This window comes from Canis lupus, chromosome 13, assembly GCF_048164855.1.
Source record: "Canis lupus baileyi chromosome 13, mCanLup2.hap1, whole genome shotgun sequence".
In the NCBI taxonomy this organism is placed as follows: domain Eukaryota; kingdom Metazoa; phylum Chordata; class Mammalia; order Carnivora; family Canidae; genus Canis; species Canis lupus.
The window spans coordinates 50694062-50708718 of NC_132850.1; the positions used below are offsets into that span (position 1 = coordinate 50694062).

Below are 14657 nucleotides of genomic sequence, written 5' to 3' on the forward strand. Positions count from 1 at the left end.
ATAAATACTAGAATTTGGGCTGAACTTTTATCCTGAGAAGCTCTGACTAACTCAGGGGGCTTTTCCAGTATCTGTGTGTTGCTTAATTTTGAAGTTTGAGAATAAGGATGAAACCTTTCCAAAAGAGAGGAAGAGATGGATGTGAATTTTAGAGCAGTTATCGAAAAATTTTGGGGCGCCTGGGTGGCACAGTTTGTTGACCGTCTGGCTCTTGGTTTCTGGTCAGGTAGTGATCTCAGGGTCATGAGATTGAGCCCCAAGTGGGTCTTTGTTTTCTGAGTGTAGAGTTGTAGATTTTTTCTCCCTCTGCCCCTCTGCCACATTCTCTGTCTCACTCTCTCAAATAAATAAATCTGAAAGTTTTTTAAACCCTATGTTTTCTCTTTATCCTAGGTTTTTCTCCTACTTCCCTTGAAGTATATCAGTAACATAAAATAAACCTTTTTCTGGTTATACACATATATTATTCTGTGTTCAAACATTATAAGAATATGTCATGTTGAAATTTAAAGTGCCCTGTAGTATTACATTCTAGAGAAACTGCTATAAATATGTATATGGTTTTTCCTCCAAATTTACCTCCATATTACAATATTACTGTGATTGTTAATCACTACTGGGGTATTACTAAACAACTTTCAACTTGGTTTTTATTTTTAGCTTAATAGATCTTAAGGGTATTTCTGTGACTATACATACAGAACATTCTGGCTATATAATATTACATCACAAGTTATTTAAACAGCTTCCTATTGTTGGAAATTTGGGTTGTTTCCCATTTTACTATATTAAGAACAGTGCTTTAGAGAACATACTTAAAGTACACTTGTGTGTTTTCTGTACGAGAATTTTGTGAAAGTTAAAGACATGAAAATATTAAATTTCTCTAATTTACACTTCCCATAATAGTATCCCTCCATTTAAAATTATATTAATACCTTTTTTCTTAATGTGTAAGACTAAAGATAGAAATGATTAATATGTGACCAGACACTGAAATGGGAGGTCATGGTAGCAAAGGCTCTGAGCTTTTAGGTGGGTCTTGCCTCATTTCCACACATTTCAGGTTCTTTTGGTTTTAATATTTTCCCCAAGAGAACATAGTAATTGATAACAGCTATAAAAATACTCTGCAGTTGGTGGATGAGCTGCTAATTAGTTTTTATGGAGCATAGTTTTTTTTTTTTTTCCCCAAACATTTTCTTAAGAACATTATTCTAGGACATGCCTTTAAGGAGTTCAGAGAATCCTCTAGGTTTTGCAGACTACAGAGTGAGTGTATTTTGGCTCTGCTTGTGGTGTTAAACTTTTACCTCTGTGGAGTGGCGCCTAGAAGTGTCTGACTTCGGCTCAGGTCATGATTCTGGGGTCCTGGGATTGGCCCCCTCATTGGGTTCCCTGCTCAGCTGAGGAGTCTGCCTCTCCCTCTCCCTCTGCCCCTCCCTCTGACTTGTGCTCACTCTCAAATAAATAAATAGAATCTTAAAAAAAATTTACTTCTGTTGAAATATTGATAATGGGTCAATTTTAAGATCTTTAGATTTATAGAAAGTGCCAGCAATGGATTTTACTTTTCTGTGTGTGAAAAATGTGAAATAAGATACTTTGGCTAAATTTCATAACTCAGGGTCATTGAAGCTGGAACATTTCAGGAATTCCTGTGGCGAAGTTTTTATTGACTATCTTAGAGAATAGATTAATATTTTCATTGAGTCCAAGCTTTGTTCATAACCATTAAGTTAGAAGATTATGTTTCATTCTTCAAAATGAGTGTCTTCTGTTTGGTTTCTGTTCATGCAACTTATACTTGGAGTTCCAATCACTTAGGATTTTCTTTGTAATATATCAAAATGAGTATAGGAAAAAAATATAAATCTACATAGACACATATGTGTGTATACATATGTTTATACATTCATGTATTCATGTGTAAGTATATAGTGATATAAGCTGAATTTTAAAAATGCCTTTAATAGATCTGTTAACATGGATATTTTGTGAATCTTCAAAATGAAGATGATGTCTGTCCATATTGTTTTATTAGGGGAACTGTTTCTTGATATTTTTTTCTATGAAAAATTTTCTTAATAAAACTATTTCTGGGACGCCTGGGTGGCTCAGTGGTTGAGCATCTGCCTTTGGTTCAGATCATGATCCCAGGGTCCTGGGCTCCCTGTATGGAGCCTGCTTCTCCCTCTGCCTGTGTCTCTGGCTCTCTCTCTCTCTGTGTCTCATGAATAAATAAATAAAAAATCTTAAAAAAGAAACCAAACTATTTCTTAGTATATGGAGAACTTAATAGTTTGGATATGCTTTTAGTTTGATCTTTTGTGGGAAGACGCAGCCTGTCTAATGTATTCTTGATTATTGTCTATTCTGTAACATGAAGTCAGTTTTTTAAGTTGAGTAAAGTCTCTCCTACTCGTGTGTATTACAAAATGTTGACATTTTTGCTTATTCTCAGCAAGATGTAGTCATTTAAATGCATATGAAAAAATCTGACAGCGGAGTTTTGTTGGCCTTGATTTGCTTCATGAAACACTATTTACCTGAGTAGTATTAAATACTTAATGGTTAATGCAGTTTTTTTTCCAGATTGTATTTATTTATTTGACAGAGAGCAGGGAGAGTGACAGGCAGAGGGAGAGGGAGAGGCAGGCTCCCCATGGAGCGGGGAGCCAGACAGGACTCAGTCCTAGGACCCCAGGCTCACGACCTGAGCTGAAGGTAGATGCTTAACCCACTGAGCCACCCAGGCACCCCAGTGAATGCAAATTTCTTATCAGTCTGATTAAGTTTGATCTCTGAATTTCCTGCTGGTACTTCTCCACTGTATGACTGTTTGGGACCTTGCACATCCTATTTGAAAAGCAGACCCTGGAGTTTCTACAGATGAATCTGCTGATAACTTGTATTTAGGTAGTCTGGGCCCCCTCTTTTCCCCTTAAAGTAATCCTACCTCTTGATCATGTTTTAGGGTTAGTTTGTCACTGAGGAGTGGTCATTCCTTTCCGGTGAATCACAAAATGAGTAGGTTTGATGAGGCTTCCTGACTCAAGTCTGACTGACTCAACCTGCTGTCCTCCAAGCTTGTTAGTTATAGGCATGGTGGGGGTGGGGGACAAACTCTCAACTTGGCTCTCTTCCTTCTGTGGATAATTTATAAATCTGCATCTTCCTTGTTGACCTTTGGAACCTTAGGCTTGCTCCTCCAATTCTTGCCAGAGAGATCTACATTTGGATCCAGATGTCAAATTAAATACAGGGTGGCACTTCAGAGTAACTTCCATGTTAATCACCAGTAAAGTACCTCATATTGAATAGAATTCAACATGTGTTTATTTGTAGATGATCTACCTCTTACTATCAGTCAATTACAATATTTTAAATCTTATTTTTGTTTCCAGGTTTTCTTTCTCTAATCCATTTTCATGCCATAGTCAGTTTGATTTTGTAAAGTACAGCTTTGCCCATGTCACTAATCACGGTCCTTTGTAGTCTACTGGTAATAACTCAGCTCAAAGTGGGATGATTAATTTTATGTGCCAAATTGACTGGGCCACAGGGTGCCCAGATATTTGGTTAAATAGTATTTTGGGCATGTCTGTGAGGATGTTTTTGGATGAGGTTAACATCTGAATCAGTATATTGAGTAAAGCAGATTGCCTTTGTCAGTGTGGGTGGGCCTCATTCAATCTGTTGAAGACCCAAATTGAAGAAAAAGACCAAGTAAGGAAGAATTCACACTCTCTGCCTGACAGTCTTTGAGCTAGGCCATTCATCTTCTCTGTCTTTAGACTCAAACGTGGACTTGAACTTGAGCTATATTATTGGCTCTTTTGCTTCTCCAGTTTGCTGACTGTAGATTGTGAGATTTCTCAGCCTTCATAATTGCATAACCAATTCCTTATAATATCTTTCCTTGTAATAAATATCTCTGGTGTGTGTGTGTGTGTGTGTGTGTGTGTGTGTGTATAGATTCTTCTATTGATTCTGTTTCTCTGGAGAATACTGAGAGATAGGCAAGACATCCATCTATGATCTGGTGCCCTATGCAGATCCTATGTCCTGGTTGCCATACTGGTCTGTTCTCATTTGTGAGCACATCCAACCTATTCTTTTCTGTCCACCTCTACTGGGAGTAGCCCTTCCTCTTTCTAGTTATTTCAATGATATACATTCTTCAAAGCCCAGTTCAGAGCCTGTGACCTGCATTATGACTTTGGAGGCTATCTTTGGCTATACCAATTAACTGGCATGTGAATCTCTGGACTGAAATTTTACAGGCTGAGTTACTTTTTAAGTAATGTTACTTTTTATACATAAGACCTTCTTCTAGATTATAATTCCTTTAGGATCCGGATTAAGGTCTCTACTTCCAAATCCTCCACTGTTCTTGACCTTATCTTTTACTTAGTAGGTGGCCAGTGATTGATTGTTCACTGTTTTTTTTTTTTTTTGTTTGTTTGTTTGTTTTTTAAGCACTAAGATCTACTTAGGGAAGTAAAGGCTAATGTGGGGCTTGCGTGCCCACACTCTGTCATGAGCCCATGGAAGAAATGTGTAATTCATTTTCCACAGGACCCAGAAGTCTTTATCAATGCAGTACTCCAGGGAGATACTGCCAGTTTGGGGTTGTTACCAGAAATGAAACCTATATATCATCCTTGAACTTTCCTAAGAAAAAAACTGAGTCCTAAAGTCCCGTTGAATTAGCCCATTCCTGAGGTGCTGGTTTGTAAATACTCTTGCTGTTCCCTGCTTGACTCTTGTCTCTTATTATTCCCTTTGCTGTGCTTCTGGCTAAGTCTTTTTATATCTTCCTCTGTAAATATGCTATATAGCACATTTTGTCAATAATTTTGAACAAGGGTGAAGGAGAAGAAATATGAAAATGAGCTGTGTGTTCCTAGGCAATTTGGATTTATCAAATTTTATGCAAATTTTATTCAAGCAGAGTATGATTTTCTTCATTTTACCTGCAGTTGAATGCAGTTTTTGAGGAACAACATTGGAAATCTGACCTCCTTCTGTTCTTTGGTTCATCCTTTAAGCTGAAAATATTGGAAACCCTACACACTTTCCATCTCCCTTACCCTGCTCTCCTGCAGGTATCTTCTAAAATATTAGAATTTACTTACTCTGTGTTTTGTTTATTGACTTTCTCCCTGAGTAAGATTATAGAGCTCTATTAAGTACAAGGATATTTGGCTATGTTAGTATTGGTGTTCTTTGGTCATGTATCCCAAGACATAGACCTGTACCAGACACTGAAGAAGTATTTGTTGAAATGAGTAGGAGTTTGCTCCTTTGGAGCTCCTTACCCCCACCATTTGTTGCTTTGTTGCTTAGCCTTTCTCTTGTGTCCTCTGAAAGGTCTCCCTTCTTTCCTTCCTGTTACTGAAGATCACCTCTCTCCAGACCGGGTTAGTTCTTCCAAACCATACAACTACCTATTCCCCAGATCTGTTCCTCTGTAATAATCACATCATAACAGGAGGGATTTGTCATCCCCTAGCTGTTCATGGTTTACAAAGCACTTCTACATATATGATTTCACTTGAGGCATCCCTGAGTCTGTGACAGCTTTGCATTCTTCAGGGGCTTTCACCAAAGTATGCAAGTGAGCATAATCTTGTCCTACCAGGAGATGCATTCTCCATTATGTGCCAGGTATACCTCCCCTAAGCTGTGTGGTTGCAAAATTACGTGTGACAAGCATGCCTCTTTGATATCTTCTGGCCTTTTAGTTAGGGACGGTCATTCTGTTCCCAGAAGAGCGATTATGTGGTATAAAGTCCTCAAGGAAAGTGATAAAAATGAGAAAGGGTAAAAAAAGAAACTACATGAACATACATTTATGGGAATCTCTTCAGTGGAGGGTACTTGGCTAGATGCTGAAAAACTGTTGCCTCAAAGTTAATTTGCTAGCAAGAGCTACACCTGTCTGGAGGGAATTAGGAGATACAAGCTTGAACCTGAGGAAGGTGGCCTGAAGGATGTGCAGATGATGTAGGGATGAGAACTGGTGGCTTCCGCATTCTCCACCAGGAAGTTGCCTTTACTGTCTTGGCCTCTCTCCTTCTTAGCTGTGAAGATGAAACAAACCATTTTCTTCCTAAAGGCCCTCTGTTCTTGCCTCCAAGCCATGGGAGTACTCAATAACTATTAGCATCTAATGATGACACAGGAATATTCCTCTGAGCAATTGGAGAGCTGTAGGCGTGTCACACATTGACAGGTACTCACAAATCTCTTTTTGCTGTTTTGAAATATCACTGCCAGGGGAGTTGTATACAACTTGTTCTGACAGAGTGGTCTTAAATATTCATTCCTTTCACCTATTTCTTTAAGAGAAATGCCAGCATTTAGTCTTCAGGCTGCCAGTAGCAATTTTGGCAAAATTGTATTATAACTTTTTTAAGATACTTATTTTCAGATAACTCATTTATGTAAACATTGGTATGTTAATGTTATTTTTAATGATGGAAGAAAATGCACTTTAAGGTTAGTGGAAACTCGGAGGTTAAATGGAAGTCTCTGATCATTTATGCTCTCTGGTAGTTTAAGTAGCAAGGATTTATTATTGTGGGAGGCAGGATGGCAATTTAAATCCAAATCTGGTTCAGATCTCTGCCCTGCCATTTAGTGAATGTGTGACTTTGGACAAGTTATTTTCCTTTGATGAACCTTAGCTTCCTCATTGTTAAGTGGAGATAAGCATGCCAATCCCATGGACTTTCCCAGAGAATGCAAAATAACAGTTGCGAAGTGCTTAACATGGGAGTAAAAATCAATGCACGGTAGTTGTTATTTATGTGCCAACAGGCTCTATTAGCACCGTTCTGGGGACTGTTGGGGCGGTCAAGAGATGTATAAAATCTATGTCTGCAAGGCCACAAAAGATGGCAACAGGTATTTAATTGACACATAAAGAATCAGGACAGTAGGTAATGAAGTGTTATTTGTACAGAAAGTAAGTATAAGAAACAAGAAAGGCAGAGGTCACTGTGGTTAGTCTTCCAAGAATCATGGTGGCGATTGTATTAGGATTTCTTTGGTCATAAATTATAGAAATGAAACTGTACAGAAAGGGAATTTATTGGCTCACGTGGCCAAAGTATGGGACAAGTGAGGCGAATCTCGGAAGCCCAATCTGAACATTTCTATAGTACCAAGACTCTTTCGTCTCTTATCTCTCCTTCTCTTGAGGTCAGTTCCCTCCGCAAGGCTGGGGCAAGGCTGCCAGTTAGCCAAAAGATCACCCAGAAAGGGGGCCTGACATTTTCCCTTAGTCCAAATCTCAGAATCCCAGGGCTGGCTCTGGTTGATCTCTCTTGGGTGACATCCTTGTCCTTACGTCCGGCAGCACAAATTATTTGGTAATTGGGAGCCCCAGTTAGAAATACATAGTTGCGGTGGGGAAGAGGCACAGTTTCCTAAAAGAAGGATTGTGCTTTTCTCGGAAGAAAGGAGGTGTGATGGACAGCCAGAGCAGGAGGTGTTTTTACTTCTGGAGGGGGAAGAGGACAGCTTTAGCGGGTTGCCGGGAGAGAGACAGATGTGAAGAACACTGAACCAGAGGCACAGAGTGTAGAATGAGAAGATGATTTGTATTAGTGAAATAGGATAAAGTTGTCTCAGAATGAATGGTTTGTAGTGGTTAGTTGAGGAGTTTGGAATGATCTGATAGGGCATACATCCTAAGAACTGACATCAGATTGATGTGTTCTATTGGGTCCTGGCTGTTATTTAAAAATAGGTTTTATATTGTAGGCCAAGTATTTGAACTGGTAACTTGAGAACGAAGTTAAGTGTGGTTGGAAAGTTGCACTCATTGAGTGTAGGTAGACAAGGTGGTCTTTGTAGTCAAATACTTTGTTGTGTTCATCCTGGCACTACCTTACAGATTGATGTTATCAAGCATTTATATACCTTTCCTGTAAGAAAAAAAAAAGCCAAAAAACTGTATTTCAGAGTAACCAAATAGTTTAAAAAATATCATGTTTTTAGAAGAATTCTAGCTAATAAATGCAGGAGAAATGATACAAATAAAATATAACCATTTTGTTACCCCTAATGACATAATAATAGATCTAGGGAATGGTCACCAGTGACCAAGGGTCAAAGGGTGATGGCAAACTTTATAATTGATGGATTAGGCTACTAACCCCTGACCCACTGATCAATCTTAAAGTTATAAAAAGAAAGAAATAGATATAGGCCTCCTAATTTGATATGATAGAAAATATACAGAATCTTCCATGAAGTTTTTTGTCAAAAAAATAAAAAACAACGTAATTCTGATCAAACCATTATTATATTTAACTACTAGTTTATAAGAAGCACAGGAAAAAGAAGACCATGCAAAACAATACCATACAGAGAAAATCAGCCAAATCCAAGATGTAGAAATTTTTGTAGCACAAATTACTCCATTTGTTCAATTAATAAGTGACTGGAAAAACAGAGAGGGAAGAGAAGCTATCATTAGGAGACTTGAGATACATATCCATTATGTTTGGATCTTGATTTGGATAAATTAAGAAGTTAAAAATTATAAATAGAAAATTATGAGACTATTTGGTCAATTTAAACTCTGGATATTGGATAAATTAGAGGACTTTAAAAAAGGAATAATAGCAGCTCCTGGGTGGTTCAGTTGAGTGTCTGACTTTTGGATTCAGTTTGGGTCATGATTTCAGGGTCATGAGCTCAAGCCAAGCCCTGCATTGGGCTCCAGGCTCAGTGTGGAGTCTCTTTGCCCCCTCCCTCCCTCTCCCCCTCATGCTTGTGCATGAGTGCACACTCTCTCTAAAATTAAAAAGAAAAAAGGAATAATAGTGGTATTATTATTTTAAAAGAGTCTTTGTTTCTTAAAGATGCATGCTAATTTTTTTTTTAGTTTGTATGGTATGGTATTAGTTTCCTATGGCTACCTTAGCAAATCACCATCTCCTAGGTGGATTAAACAAGAGAAATTGATCCTCTCATAATTGTGGGGGCCAGAATTCTAAACTGAAGGTGTTGGCAGGCCATGTTCCTCTGAAGTTCTAGGGGAGGTGGCTTCTGGTAGCTGTCCTTGGCTTGTGGCTGCACCTCACTGCTTAGTCTCCCATCCTCTTCTCTGTGTACATCTGTGTCTGACCTCCTGCTGCCCCTCCTGAGAACACGTCATTGTATTTAGAGTCTCTTCGGGTAAATGAAGATAAATTCCTCCTTAAAACCCTAAATTACAATCACACCTTTTGCTATAGAAGGTAGTATCCACAGCTTTTAAGGATTAGGAAGTGATCTACCGTTGGGGACCATTTATTCTGCTTACCTTAGATATGATATATGGCATTTGCTTTGGCTTTCAAACAACCCAGCAGAGGCACGGGGTGCAAGTGAGAGGTAATGACTGGCTGAATTAGGATTGGCCATAAATTGTTAATTTTTAAGCAGAGCAATGGCGGTTCATTGTACTGTTCTCTCTACTTTGTATGTGTTTGAAAATTACCATAATAAAAAGTAAAAACAAGAAAGATAAACTCTCAGGGCAGGATTCCTTAGTGATCAGTTACTCTCAGCATCCAGACAATATATATCACATTAACCTCTGATTAACACAAACCTTAATTTTTTTCTGTCAGTGAAAATTAGGTATGGGATTTCTAATATCCTGGTTAATCCTTCAACTTTTCACTACCTTTTTAGACATTTCTTTGTGCTTCTCAAGAAAATTAAAGGATGAATGAAAATCTGTTTACTTGGAATCAGAAATTGTAAGATGTAAGATGGTTTAGCTAAGATAAGTCCTTTTTCTTTTCTGCACTAAAATCTGAGTGATTGTGAGAAGTGGCATGGTTGTCTGTGGAGACTCATGGGCGAAGTAACTTACTGTATTATGACGTCTTTCTCAAGCAGATGAAATTATAAAAGGGGTAGCATTTTTATGTTAGAACCTAACTTTCAGCTGTGTTTTCATGTGGTCATAAAATGTTTCAATGACCCACAACTTGGGGTATACAGTATATTCCCTGGTATAACTCTGTAGCAATTAATATTTTTTTATGATTTTCTCTTTTATGTAGTACTACAGTATAATAAGGCTGGAGAAATCTAGTTTATTTTATTGTTTTCCCCCCCCAGATAATGAGATTTTTCATGATTGCTCCTCCTCCTGTGCTGGAAAGATTTCAAATTATACATTTAAAAATAATCACATGAGTGGTGCCTGGGTGGCTCAGTTGGTTAAGTGTTTGCCTTTGGCTTAGGTATGATCCCAGGGTCTTGGATTGAGCCCTGAGTTCCCAGAGTTGTGCTCCCTGTTCAGTGGGGGAGTCTGCTCTTCCCTCTCCCTCCTGCTCATACTTGCTCTCTCATTCTCTCTCCAATAAAAATTTAAAAACCCCGTAAGATGATATAGAGCACAGCACTTCTCAAAGAGCTATTGTGGCATCTCAAAAATATGGTGTTTCTCAAAACACTGCTATGTGTCCAATTCAGCCTTAAGTGTATGTGTATAAATGATAATGGCTGTCAGGATACTGTTTTAGACTATTCAAGTTACTTTACATATACTTAAGTACCTTAATATTTTTTTTTTTTTTTTTTTTTTAGGGAAGGAAAACAAATTCATATGCAGAATCTCTGATCAAATAACGCCTGGGTCATGACTTCAGTTGCCAAAAACATCATGTTTAAAAGTGCATTTAACCTTTAGAAGTCAGTTTATTGACAAACCATGGCTTTTTATTCTTTCCTTGGTGTTTTTCATATTGGATTTGTTCTTTCCCAAGTTAAAAGCTGCATTTTGAAGGGTTGGTATAAACTCTAGTTGCAAAATCTCAAAATTAGACTGTCTTTTTTTAGCTCATGGAATTAGAATTTAGCTGGTACATTTGTTGTTGATATACGAGACTACTAAAACCCAGTTCCTTCTTATATATTCATTCTGAGCCACAGTACAAATTGGTCTGTATAATTCAGACAAACCATATGGTCAAAATTAGACTTTGTTGTGGTATGTATGTTCATATAGTCTAGAAGGCTGACTACATTTTGAACTTATCATATTGCTATGACATTGTCTCCAAGCTTACAGGAAAGCTGCATTTCTTTGGAGGGCATGAACTGGAGATGGCATATTGTAACCTATGTTACAATATAAAAATGATTTTTCCATGTGGGTAAAGTCATTGGTGAAAGAATAGATTTAAATCCCTGCAAGCCTCTTGGACATTCTAGTTGCTTACTAAATGGTTTATTACAAAACTTGCTGGTGATTATTGAATTTCTCAGCCATTGCATCCTTTAAGAGTCGTAAAATCACCCAATTTATGTACCCTGCAATAAAGGAGAAGTGATATATGGAAATAATCAAGAGAACGGTTTACATTTCACTTGATGTAGTATCATGATAATCTGTTCTGCGCTTTTTAGCGTATGCTTGTGTAGAGGGAAGAAATATTTACTCAGTAATATTCTTTATGAAATAGATTCCCTTATTAGCCAGGTGTATCATAATTTTTCAGGAACACATATTTTTACCTCAAATGAGATACTTCTTAAGTTTTGTTTCTCTTTTTGCTACTCTTTCTTCTTCATTTAAAAGAAGACAAACTATGATCTAGAAAGCTGATGGAAAAAGAATCCTAGCATTCGTATGATGCTTTTTAGTTTGCAAGAAATTAACGAATAAGAGACTCTTAGGCAAAACCAAAGCATCATCTTTGGCTAAATCACAGATAGAGAATACTGTCCAGTCCTTTATTGAGTTGCCATCCTTGGTATCTCTCAAGTCCATTCATTTCTTTCATCTTCATTAACTCTACCCTCTATTCTAGATGATTACAGTAGCGTCTTAACCTGTCTTTCTGCTTCTACCATGACTGGTTTCTCATTCCAGCCTTAGATATCTAATCTGTATCTGTATAACTCATATGTATATATATATATATAATATATATGTATGTGTATATATGTCTATATATACACTATGTATACACTATGTGTGTATATATGTTTATTTAAAAATATTTATTTTATTAGGGAGAGAGAGTGAGGGGGAGCATGTGGTGGGAGGGGCAGAGGGAGAGGGAGAGAGAGTCCTAGGTAGACTCTGTCCTGAGCATGGAGCCTGATACCAGGCTTGATATCATGACCCTCAGATCTCAGCTCTGAGATCATGACCTGAGCTGAAAGCAAGGGTAGGATGCTTAACCGACTGCTCTACCCAGGCACCCCTGACTGTAGTGATATTTAAACAAGCAGATTTCTTTTTTTTTTTTTTTTAAAGATTTTATTTATTAATGAGAGACAGAGAGAGAGAGAGACAGAGAGAGAGACAGAGACCCAGGCAGAGGGAGAAGCAGGCTCCATGTAGGGAGCCTGACGTTGGACTTGATCCTAGGTCTCCAGGATCAGGCCCTGAGTTGAAGGCGGCACTAAACCACTGAACCACCTGGCCTACCCAACAATGCAGATTTCATGGTATCATTTTCCTTCCTCATCCTCCCTTCCATTTTAGGAGGCTTAGGGCTTCTCATTAAGGTAAAGATCCTTAATGTGTGCCAGGCTTTGAAGGGGGCCTGACTACCTTGCCAACCTATCTCACACTCTTCTCTCTTATTAGCTCGCAATACTTTAGCACCACTATCTTTCTTTTTCTTTTTCTTTTCTTTTTTTTTTCTTTTTAAAAAAGATTTTATTTACTTATTTGACAGAGAGCATGAGGAGGCGGGGAAGGGACAGAGGGGAGAAGCAGACACTCCATAGAGCAGGGAGCCCAACGTGGGACTCGATCCCAGGACCCTAAGATCATGACCTGAGCCGAAGGCAGATGCTTAACTGACTGAGCCACCCAAGCGCCCCTTTCTTTCAGTTCTTAATGTGTGCCCATACTCTTTTAAGAAGACATAGTCTTTGCATATGCTGTTCACTACTCAGAAAACCATTCCTCTCCCCCCCTACCATCTCCATACCTCTTCCTATCAGTTCCCTTTGCTTAATTAGTTAACTCCCATTTATCTTCAGCTCAAACCTGGTTTCCTCGGGGAACCCTCTTTATACTATTTGGGTCTCACTGTTATAGTGAATCTTTTTTTACATCACCATGAATATCCACCCCCCCCCCCAACCTCCATTGGACTTACTGGTTATAATTTATGTGCTTATGTAAATTGTCTTCATAAGGACAAGTAGTAGGCATGCTTTTGTTCACCATTATTTCCTTAGGACTTACTTAGCACAGGACCTAGCACACATTAGGTGCACCATAAATATTTATTGAATGAATGAAAAACATGAAAAAAAATAGTATCAGGCATAGCTCTTACCTAACTGATGAAGCACATGCACAATGCTAATAGCAATGACGTTGTAGGAAATGAAATATGCCTTTCAAAGAGGTCATCTGGGGAGGTTGCCTGCTTATTCCATAGCTGCTGCTATTGGAAAGGAATTCTGGAACAATTTTTTAAAAAATATTTTATTTTATTTTTTGAGAGAGAGAGAGAGAGAGAGACAGACCATGAGTAGGGGGGCAGGGCAGAGGGAGAAGCAGACTCCCCACTGAGCAGGAAGCCCAATGTGGGGCTTGATCCCAGGACTCTGAGATCCTGACCTGAGCTGAAGGCAGACGCTTAACCTACTGAGCCAGCCAGGCTCCCCTAGAACTATTTAAGAACTGTTTTCAGAAGGAGCTTACAAGCCACTTAAGAAAAATATTTACCCTTTTGATTAAAAATATCCAACTTGATGGGACACCTGGGTGGCTTGGTTAGCATCTGTCTTGATTTCTGCTCAGGTCATGATCTCAGGGTTGTGGGGTTGAGCTCTGTGCTCAGCATGGAGTCTGCTTGAGATTCTGTCTCCTTCTGCCCCTCCCCTCTCTAGAAATCAGTAAATAAATCTTAAAAAAAAAATCCAAAAGAGAATCCAGCTTGATGATTCTAAATGTACTTCTAACCTCCAGATACCGAATTCCACTTTCAAAGAACCCAATTTGCCACAGTTAAAAATTTCAAAAGGATGTTATATACATGAAGGTAGCCTTAAGAGTTGTTCCTAAAATATGTTGAGCATTGGTGGGTATTTTTGTAATCAGTATGTAGTCTTTGAAGGGGCTAATATTCCTGTCGATGTGTGGATTCTGCTACATTTCCGTTGAAATCTTTCATGAAGTCGCTCTTCATGTTGAAAGGATGCTTCACATTTGCTTCTGGCCATGAGGCAGAAGGATGCATTTTACTGTCTTAAGTCAGTCACTTCATCTTTATGCTTTTCATCCTCCATGGGGCAAAATGAGTCCTGCATTTTTTTTTTTTTTAACCAGAAAGGGATGTAATAGAGGATTGAGGTAACTCTTATAAAGTGCTTTAAATTCCTTAGATGTTGAGTTCTGTGTCTTGCAACAGTCCCTGTTAGTATGAAAGATCACAGAACAGGGACCATATTCTTCTGCTGCAAAGTATCTGGGATTCTTGCCAAGTTGTATTCAAGATTATTTATTCTGTACTTTTGTTGATTTAGTCACCAGCACTTCTTTCATACTAGGAATTGCCCTTTTTTGCCTCCTGATTTTGGAAAGAAGTTGTGTGTATTCCCTTTCTCCCCTGATAGCTTAAATCAGCATTGATCTTGAGCAGAAATAACCGAATTAAGATGAACAC

At 38.3% G+C, this 14657-nt stretch overlaps 1 protein-coding gene across 10 annotated transcripts in view; it reads left to right on the forward strand.

Annotated features, from left to right (window-relative positions):
• Positions 1-14657, forward strand: part of FHIP1A (FHF complex subunit HOOK interacting protein 1A) — a 232878-nt gene that overhangs the window by 12137 nt on the left and 206084 nt on the right. The window lies entirely within an intron of this gene.